The sequence below is a fragment of the Lontra canadensis genome, unplaced genomic scaffold (genome assembly GCF_010015895.1).
Source record: "Lontra canadensis isolate GAN:19392208 unplaced genomic scaffold, GSC_riverotter_1.0 scaffold16, whole genome shotgun sequence".
Classification (NCBI taxonomy): domain Eukaryota; kingdom Metazoa; phylum Chordata; class Mammalia; order Carnivora; family Mustelidae; genus Lontra; species Lontra canadensis.
Window position 1 is genome coordinate 4981999 of NW_022631010.1, and position 9196 is coordinate 4991194.

Genomic DNA, 9196 nt, shown 5'->3' on the forward strand with positions numbered 1-9196 from the left:
ATAGGAGAGGGAGAACGTCCTCACCGTCCAGGAGCAGAAACTCTTGGCAGTGGAGGATATGCCTGGGTCTACAAAAGTTCACTCTGTTGTCCCCAGCTTTCCAGTGCCACAACGTGGTACTGACAGGTGGGCTCAGCTCTGCTGCTATGACAGACCCTGGCATTTCAGTGTCCACTTCTTGCTCACACCACATGTGCAGGTGGGTTGGGGAATGTGCTCTGGCTCAGGGACCCAGCCACCATCCAGGATGTCACAGGATGTCACAGCAGGTGAGATACACCTGGAGAGTCAGTCACTGGCTATTTGACGCATCAGCCAAGAAGGCATAGATGTCCCTTCTGCCCACAGCCCATTGGCTAGACTTGGTCATGTGGTCTGTCCCAGCAAAAGGCTGGGACTGGTAGGGAGTGGATGGGGATCGCCCCCTCGCCCCTCCACCCCAGATGCACGTCCATTCTCTTTCCACAGATTAGCTGTCCACCCTGTCAGAGCCAGTCCTCATTGGTCTCTCATCAGAAGCTCCTTGGGCACGGGTTTGAAATGCTGACACCTGGGTGCCATCCTGGCCTGCTGAGTCTGAGCTGCTGGGTGGGGGCCTGGGGATGGAGTCTGCATGCCCCTACCTGCTGCTCCACCACCCAGCTCAAGTCTGAGAACCAGGGCTATATCCTGGTTCTACCCTGTGCCTTCCGCTTCCTGTGACTATGCCTCCTGGGATTTACTTTCTGGTCTTCCCTCTGCATCTTTTCAGTCTCCACTGTGACGGTGAAAGATTTGCCCTCCTTCTACATCTCTACATCAAAGTCCTTACAGAGGGAATCTGATGGATCTGCTCAAATTTTGACACCTGGACACATTGTAGGTTGTTAGTGTAGGGTAGGTTTACTCTTCCCTACCCCTCCGACTCTTCCTTCCCACCTTTCTCATTCATCATCTGTACACAGTGATATGATGTAGGGATTAAGAGTGAGGGCTTTGACACCAGGCTGCCTGGTTTTGAATCCCAGGTCTGCTACTTACTAGGCCTGTGACTTTAGGCAAATCACTTTTCTTGCCTCAGTTTACTCCTCGGTCAAGTGGGGATACTAACAGTTACCTGATGGGCTACTGAGCAAATGAAATGCGTTAACATGACCTTGGCACATAAATTTCAGCTATTATAATTAATAACAGCTACCATTTGGAGCAGCCGTGTGGCTCCGTCAGTTAAGCGTCCAACTCTTCATTTCAGCTCAGGTCATGATCTCTGGGTGGTGAGATTAAGCCCCACCTCGAGCTCTGTGCTGGGCATGAAGCCTGCTTGAGATTTCTCTCTCTCCCTAGGCCCCTCTCCCTGCCCCATGTACACACACTCTCTCTTTCATAATTAAATAAACCTTAAAAAAAATAACAGCTACCATTTTTAAATCAGTCTGGAGCCTGGAGCCTCACTGCTTCTGTTCAAATCCCAGTCACTAATTATGTGTCCTTAGGCAAGTTGGTAGACTCTCTGTACCTCAGTTTCACCATCTGTAGAATGGGAATAATAGTATTTCCTACATCCTGAGGTTGTGGTGAGGAACAAATGAGTTGATAAAGTCCAACTTTTACCGTAGTGCCTGCCATCTAATAAGGGCTGTGTACATGCCATGTAAGCTACTCGTTTTCATTGGTAATCACTCCCCCTAACTACCAGCACCATATGAAATACTGTAAAGATCTTATTGCACTCAACCCTCTCAATGGCTCTGCAAGAGTGATATTACATCTCCATTTTATGGATGAAGGAACTGAGGTTTAGTGGAGCTAAGTTGACCAGAACAACACAATAAGTCAAGGTCAGCAGTGGCATTCAATGTCTAGGCGGACGTATCTCTTGCCCGAGCAGAGCTTTTATGCATGAGGTGACAGGCTCTTCTGAGCAACAGTTGCAGGAGGGCAGCCCTAGGAGAGAGGAGGCAGAAACGTCGGGCTCAGGTACTCCATCTTCCTGCCCTTGGACAAGAGGGACTGTGTGTGGGAGGGGAAGTCCTCCAGACACATCCTAAGACAACCCCTGTGGAATCACCATGGTTAGGAAGCTGACCCAGAATCTGGTGTCCTCAGTCAGGTACCTGTTTTGTGTCCCCAGCGTCTCTTGAGCCCCAGCTCTTAAGTGGAGTCCTGCCCTTCCCCTGCCTGTCCTACCTCTGACCCGCAGGCCCCAGTGCTGCTCCTGTGTCACTGAACCCATCAGTGTCAGTGGGCCAGAATCAAGGTGTCAACCAGACCTCTATTCCCTCCAGACACCCTAGAAGAGAGTGTGTTCCTGGCCTCTCCTAGCTTCTGGTGGCCACCAGCCCTCCTGGTGACCTGCTTGGGGCCACATCACTCCCATCTCTGCTCTGTCTTCCCGTGGTCCTCTCCTCTGTGTGAGAACTCTCCCTCTGCCTTCCTCTGACAAGAGGATATATGAGTACCTCTAGAGCCCACCAGAATAATCCAGGATAATCTTACCTCAAGATCCTTGACTCTATCACACCTCTGAAGACACCCCCCCCCGGCTTCTTTTATCCATGTAAAGTAACATTCACAAATGCCAGGGATGAAGGTGTGAGGGTCACTTTTCAGCTACCGCTATAGGTGATCAATGAAAGGGAATTTCCCTCCCATCCCTTCTGGAAATCATGTTCTGGCCAATATTTAGGGCAAAGAAAAACTCTGTATGGCTGGGGAGTGCCTTGGGCCCTGTCAGAAGGAGGACACATGCTTACTATCTACTATGCACAGACACCAAAACATATCACCTGGCTAGGGACCGCATATTAATATTCCCATTTGACAGAGGAGGAAATGAAGCTCTGTGAGATAATGGAAAATATTTATTGATCTGTGCCCCTGGTTCCTGGTAGAGAGCTTCTCAGTCCCTTGTAATCTCTTAAGGGATAAGAGCTCTAGGAGCATCTCTTGTTCCAATATTTGTCTTTGACCCCATCCCTGACACAGAGCATCTAATATCCCTTGTAAATTCCAATGTGATAAGAGCACTAGAGGCATCTTTTGCTCTAATGAGGCGACTCTGGTCGGCTCCTGGGTGGCTGGCTCCTGGATGGGGGCTGGTCACCAAAAAGACAAAGCCATGAATACAAAATTTGGAATTTTCAGTGCCCCACTCCCATCCTCCAGAGAGGACAGGGAGCTGGAAATGGAGCTCATAATTGATAATGCCTATGCAAGGAAGCCTCCATGAAATCCCAATATTAGGGGGTTGGGGGAACTTCGAGATTGGCGAACACAGCCATGCACAGAGGGTGACATACTCCAGTGCCACAGGAATAGAAGCTTCTGTGCTGGGGACCCTCCCAGACCTCCTCCTATGTGTCTCTCTTCCTCTGGCTCGTCATCTGCGCCCTTTAATTAGCTGGTAAAGGTAAGTAAGCATTTCCTGACCTCTGTGAGCCATTCTAGGAAATTAACTGAACCAGGGAAGGGGTCATGAGATTCTCCAATCTGTAGCCAAACCAGACAGAAGTTCTAAGGACATCTGAAATGGGGAAGAATAGTCTGTGGGTCTGAGCCCTTCACCTGTGGGATCTCCAGGTAGATAGTGTCAAAACTGAGTTAAATTCGAGGGCATCCAACTGGTATCATAGAGAATTGCTGGGAGTGGTGGGGAGAGGGGTGGGCGAAGGACCTCACCTTTCACGACCGGAAGTGCCAAAATTGTTCTATGTATAAATAAAGGAGAAACACATAGGAGGCGTGGAGAACTCGTGTTCTCCCCACTCAGGAGGAAAAGATCAGGTTTTCCTATCAAGGACCAAAGAGCAATAGCCAAGGAAGCAAATGCAGGACAGTCGAGAGCAAATTAAACCAGCGGTTCAAAGTTTGATTTTTGACAGGTTTTTGCATTCCTTCCCAGGCTGGCAGACTGGGGTAACTACTCTGTGCATGGGCGCCACCTGGTGTCCACACAGAGTAATTCCTCCAGAACCTGCCAGCTCTGGGGTGTAGGACTGGTTCCTTCACTACCTGCTTTCCTGGTGTGGGACATCTTACTGGGAGCACCACGGAAGATGAGGTTTTCTGGTCCTCGAGCTCTGGGTTTGAATTTCAGCTCTGCCACTGACTGAGTGACCTAGGGCAAGTCATTTCTCCTCTGATCCCCCATTTAACCTTAACTCTAAAATGAAAATGACACCTCTCCAAGCTGCGGAAAGGATTTTGAGAAAGTGCTTTGTAAACTGGGAATAATTGGAGGCAATGGAAATAAGCATTATCTGCAGTTGAATAGGACTGGAGTCACTTTTAAAAATTTGAATTGTACACTTGCTGTAAGCCAGGCAATATTCTGGATGTGGGAATGTAGTAATGAATCAAACAGACAAAATGTACGTTTTCACATACTTAACATTCTAGCATTCCAGTTTCTGAGTCATTCATTCATCTACAGATATTTTTCTGATATTACTATGTGTCAGGTACTTTTCTAAGCGGTGGGCGTAGAGGGAATCCAATATGGCTAAGGACAGGAAGCAAGGGGAAGCAGGTTGAACAGGGACAGGACCAGGTTTTGTGGAGGCCTGAAGCTTTTAAAATCTAGGGTACTCTTTTCTTAAAGAAACAGAATACAAGTCCTAAATACAGAACTAGGCTAGAAAGGGACTATTTAAAAGAATAAATAACAAATTACAGCTTATAAAACTGACCACTATCACAAACATCATACATTCTAGAGACATTGAATATTATTTTTAATAATCGGTTCCATCATATAGTTCTATAATAATTTTTCTCTGCATTTTTTGCTGTGTATTCTTTGATCATCCAGTCATAAAACAATGATTTTACTGTCTTTGTAGAAAAGGAAGATAATTCAGCCTTTGCAAGATTAACTTTTTTTGTGGCTAGTTTAAACAATTTTCTTTAAGTTGTAAAGCTTAATGCCATGTAAAATTTTCAGAATATTGTCAGATTTGGGAAAACTTCTAAATTTCTTTTATGTCTGAGCTGTGAGTCTTATGCACAGTAGGGACCAATGGTAAGTACTCTTGAGTTGACCCCACCTTGACCAGTTGGTCAGAATCAACCCCCAAAAGATTAACTTTTTAATCCTGTCAGTATTTCATGTCAAATAAGGGAGAAATCTTTTTTAAGATTTTATTTATTTATTTCACAGAGAGAGAAATCACAAGTAGACAGAGCAGCAGGCAGAAAGAAAGGGGGGAAACAGTCTCCCCGCAGAGCAAAGAGCCCGATGCGGGACTCGATCTCAGGACCCTGAGATCATGACCTGAGCCAAAGGCAGAGGCTTAACCCACTGAGTCACCCAGGTGTCCCACGAGGGAGAAATTTTAATCTTTTCCCAATGAATTTTCTAATTCACTCCTTTAAATTAGCTAGACTATTAAATAATCCAGGTCTATGTTTTACTTTGATTTGAAATGTACCCATTCCTCTTAATGAATCACTACTTTTGTTATGATCTGCAGGCCATTTTATCAGTAAGCACCAGACATTGCTAGGGCAGAAGCGCTAAGAAAGACATGACACAGTGCGATGAGGTCACAAAACACCCAACTTCCCGCACGGATATACTAGCTGTTTGTAATCCTGCCATGAGTTTGCTACATGGCCTATAAACCCAGGAGTCCGATATTTCTAGTTTGTGCAATTCCTACTAGAAAGGAAGAAAAAACATATAGTGCATTTTTAATTGCCTATACTGCCTGCCAGTATATTTCTGATGGGCAAGGATGTCTGCTTTAACTAGGCTTTGCTGAGAACCAAATCCTCTGCTTATAGTTTAATACGTCTGATGACTGTGAGCGTTACTCATAGACTAGCTTCTGGCTCTGTATGTTTCAAATCTTATTTTCCACCCACGATGTACTTACTCTTGATGCTGGGTCCCAAATATGATGTATGGCTTGCACCTTCGTGTCACAGTACGGGATGAGTCAACAGTGGCTAGTAGGAGTACTCCTGGAAGAATTCCCACACTGAGATGGATGGCAGTGACCTGACTATAGAGGAAAACAACTGTGAATGGTATAAATGGATCCCTCTTGTCTTAGTCTTTTTGGGCTGCTGCTATAAGACTACCACTGACACTTCTAGAGGGTGGGAAGTCCAAGATTCAGGTGCTAACACATTCCACGTCTGGTGAGACCCTGCTTCCCGGTTCACAGACACCTCTTCTCGTTGTGTCCCCACTTAGTGGAAGGGGTGAGAGGGCTTGGCAGGGTCTCTTTTATAAGGACACTAATCTCATTCATGAGGACTCCGCCCTCATGGCTTCATCACCTCCCAAAGCCCCACCACCTAATACCATCACATTGGGGGTTAGGAATTCAACATATGAACTTTGGGGGGGATGCAACCATTCAGTCCAAAACATCTCTGAGCCAAAACTAAATGTATGCCTAACTCAACTCTGCCTTAGCTGTGTGAAAATTAGTAACAGGGAACCTCACTAAAATGGAGTGGGGAGGTTTTGGCAGGGGGAGCTTTCACACCCTACTACTCAAGTCAGTTACAGTCCCAGCAGGAAGAGCCAGACTTGACCTTGGACATGGATACTACTCTACTCTTCCAGGTGGAGGAAGAGACAATTTCCTTATCCATCCAGCAACAGCTCAGCCAATAAAAAGCCACCATATTTCAAACTCCCAGTTTAGGTCATAACAGCCTTTCAAACTTACCCCTTCTCCTTAAAAAAGCATGCCCCTCACCTGTTCCCAGGACATGCCTACAGTTCTTCCGCTGCTTATTCATTCTTTGGCGGGTAAAATAACTGGCCGTTTATATTTTTAAGGTTAACAGCTACATCCATCAGGTACCCCACTGCCACCAAGGTGCTGGGATGGGTGGAGAGCTGGGGGTGGAAGGAGACATCAACCTTAAAAGGATTTCAGTTAAATATCTTACTTCTGCAATGTTTACAAAAACATACACCCAGATGAACACATTGCTATGTTTTATCCAGGTCCCTGGAGGGACCCATGCAAGCACAAGGGCCCTGAACCTGAAAATTGACTATTGTCAAGATAAAACCACCTGCATGAAATGGAGAGAATAATAAGGGGGAGACTATGCAGGACCCTGCAGTTTTTAGGAAGGAGTTTGGATTTTATTCTAAGAGCAACAGGAAAACATAGAGGGCTTTAAGGGAGGAAGACAGGGTGTAATGTGATTTGATTTATATTGTTCGAAGCCTGCTCTGGCTTCAGTGTGGACAGTGGGCTTAAGGGAGGCAAGTAGCATGAGGGACACTGCTGAGGAGGCTGGGGGACCTTCTCCAGGAGGGAGGTGGCTTAGATGAGGGTGGGCTAGGTAGAGGTGGTGAGAAGTGGTAGTGTGAAGGTGAGGGGTGGGCTTGCTGATGGACTGACATTAAGTAGAGGTGAGGTGAGCATCAAGGTTGTCTCCCAGATATTCTCTTGAATGGTTGCTGTGACACCATCCCGAGGTAGGAAAATGGGAGCTAGACTTGAGTTTGAATCCTGTCTCTACCATTCCCAGCTCCGTGATCCAGGACAGGTCACGTCTTCTCTTTGGGTCATCTCCTTATTGCAAAATGGGGAAAACTAACAGCTACCTTGTGAGGTTGAAGAGTACTAAAAACCACAGGGGCGCCTGGGTGGCTCAGTTGGGTGGGGGTCTGCCTTCGGCTCAGGTCATGATCCCAGGACACTGGGATCGAGCCCTGCAACAGGCTCCCTGCTCCTAATGGGAGTCTGCTTCTCCTTCTGACACTCTCCCTGTTTCTGCTCTCTCTTTCTCTCTGTCAAATAAATAAATCAAATTTAAAAAAAATAGGGGCACCTTGGTGGCTCAGGTTATGATCTTCAGGTCCTGGGATCAATCCTTGCATTGGGTTCCCTGCTCAGTAGGGACCCTGCTTCCTTGTCTCCCTCTGCTTTCTTTCTCCTTGTACTCTCTGTCTCTCTCTCAAATAAATAAATAAAATCTTTTTTAAAATAAAAGAAAAAGGAAAACCCAGGCCCAAAATTATACCACTTAGGCTGAGTGCCTAAATTGGGACTTAATGAGCTAAGTGCAGTTTCAATCTCTCCTAGAAATGTAGTCTTAACTGGTCAGTCAGGAATTTTCTGATGGGTACACTTGAGGCTGCCACAGGAACCCTCTCCACCACCCCCAAAGATGAGTTAATCTGCACAGTAAGATCCCTTGCCCTTGCCCCTAAGTGAAAGCAATCTTGCCTGAAACAAGCCTTGTCTTTTACTGATTCTCATGCCGCACTGCTCTTCCTTAAAAACCTACTTTGTACTTTTCCTACTTCCTAGATGGGGTGCTGCCTGATTCATGAATCGTTTAATAAAGCCAATTAGATTTTTTTAATGTACCTGGTTGCATAGGTGTTATTTAACATGAGTAAATGAGACAATCTATGAGGAGGAGCCTGGGACGTTATCAATAACCTATATATTGGATGCCCTTGTTCTTCCAGGGTTTATTAGTATTTACTATGAATCTCAAGGGAGGAAACCAGCCTTGGATCCTTATTCTGTGGAATGATTTTTATTAGGTTCCATCAATTGTCTTTGGCTATTGAAAGTTGTGATGTTCCCAGGCAGGAAAATAACTGCTGTCCCTAAAGGGTGGGTCAATGTGATTGATCTTTTTAATAATGACAGTAATAATGGCTGATGTTTCTTGAGCATTTATTATTGCCAGGTTCTTTACATGCTTCGTCTCATTTACCTCTGGCAATACCTACAGCACAGGTACTTTTATTAGCATCACTTCCACTTCACAGATGAGAAAACCTGAGGTTTAAGTGATTAAATAATTTCTCCAGGGACCTCTCAGGTAGTTAGTGGAAGAGAGGAGAGTCCATCCTAGGGCTCCAGAGCCCAGGCGTAGTCACACCACCTTTCACAATTGTTCTGTAGGTCCCGCCCCCTCGAGCTCGCGTCATCCCTTCTTTAGCGCCCCGCCCCGCCCCGCCCCCGCCGCCCTGCTTAAGGGGATCCCAGGTTAGAGCTCTGACAGCTCAAACACCAGGAAGGAGGCTCCCAGCCCCGCCCCTCTCTCCGCCCCATATCTGCCGCCCCCCCGCCCCCCCATCCCTGGTCAACTGCCCCGCCCCGTCCCTTGCAGCCCCGCCCCGTCCCTTGCAGCCCCGCCCATCGCTCAGCCGCGCAACCCTGACGCCTGGCAGCACTGGGAGCGAGGCGCTTCTGACTCGACGCCCGGACCCTGGTGACCGGTC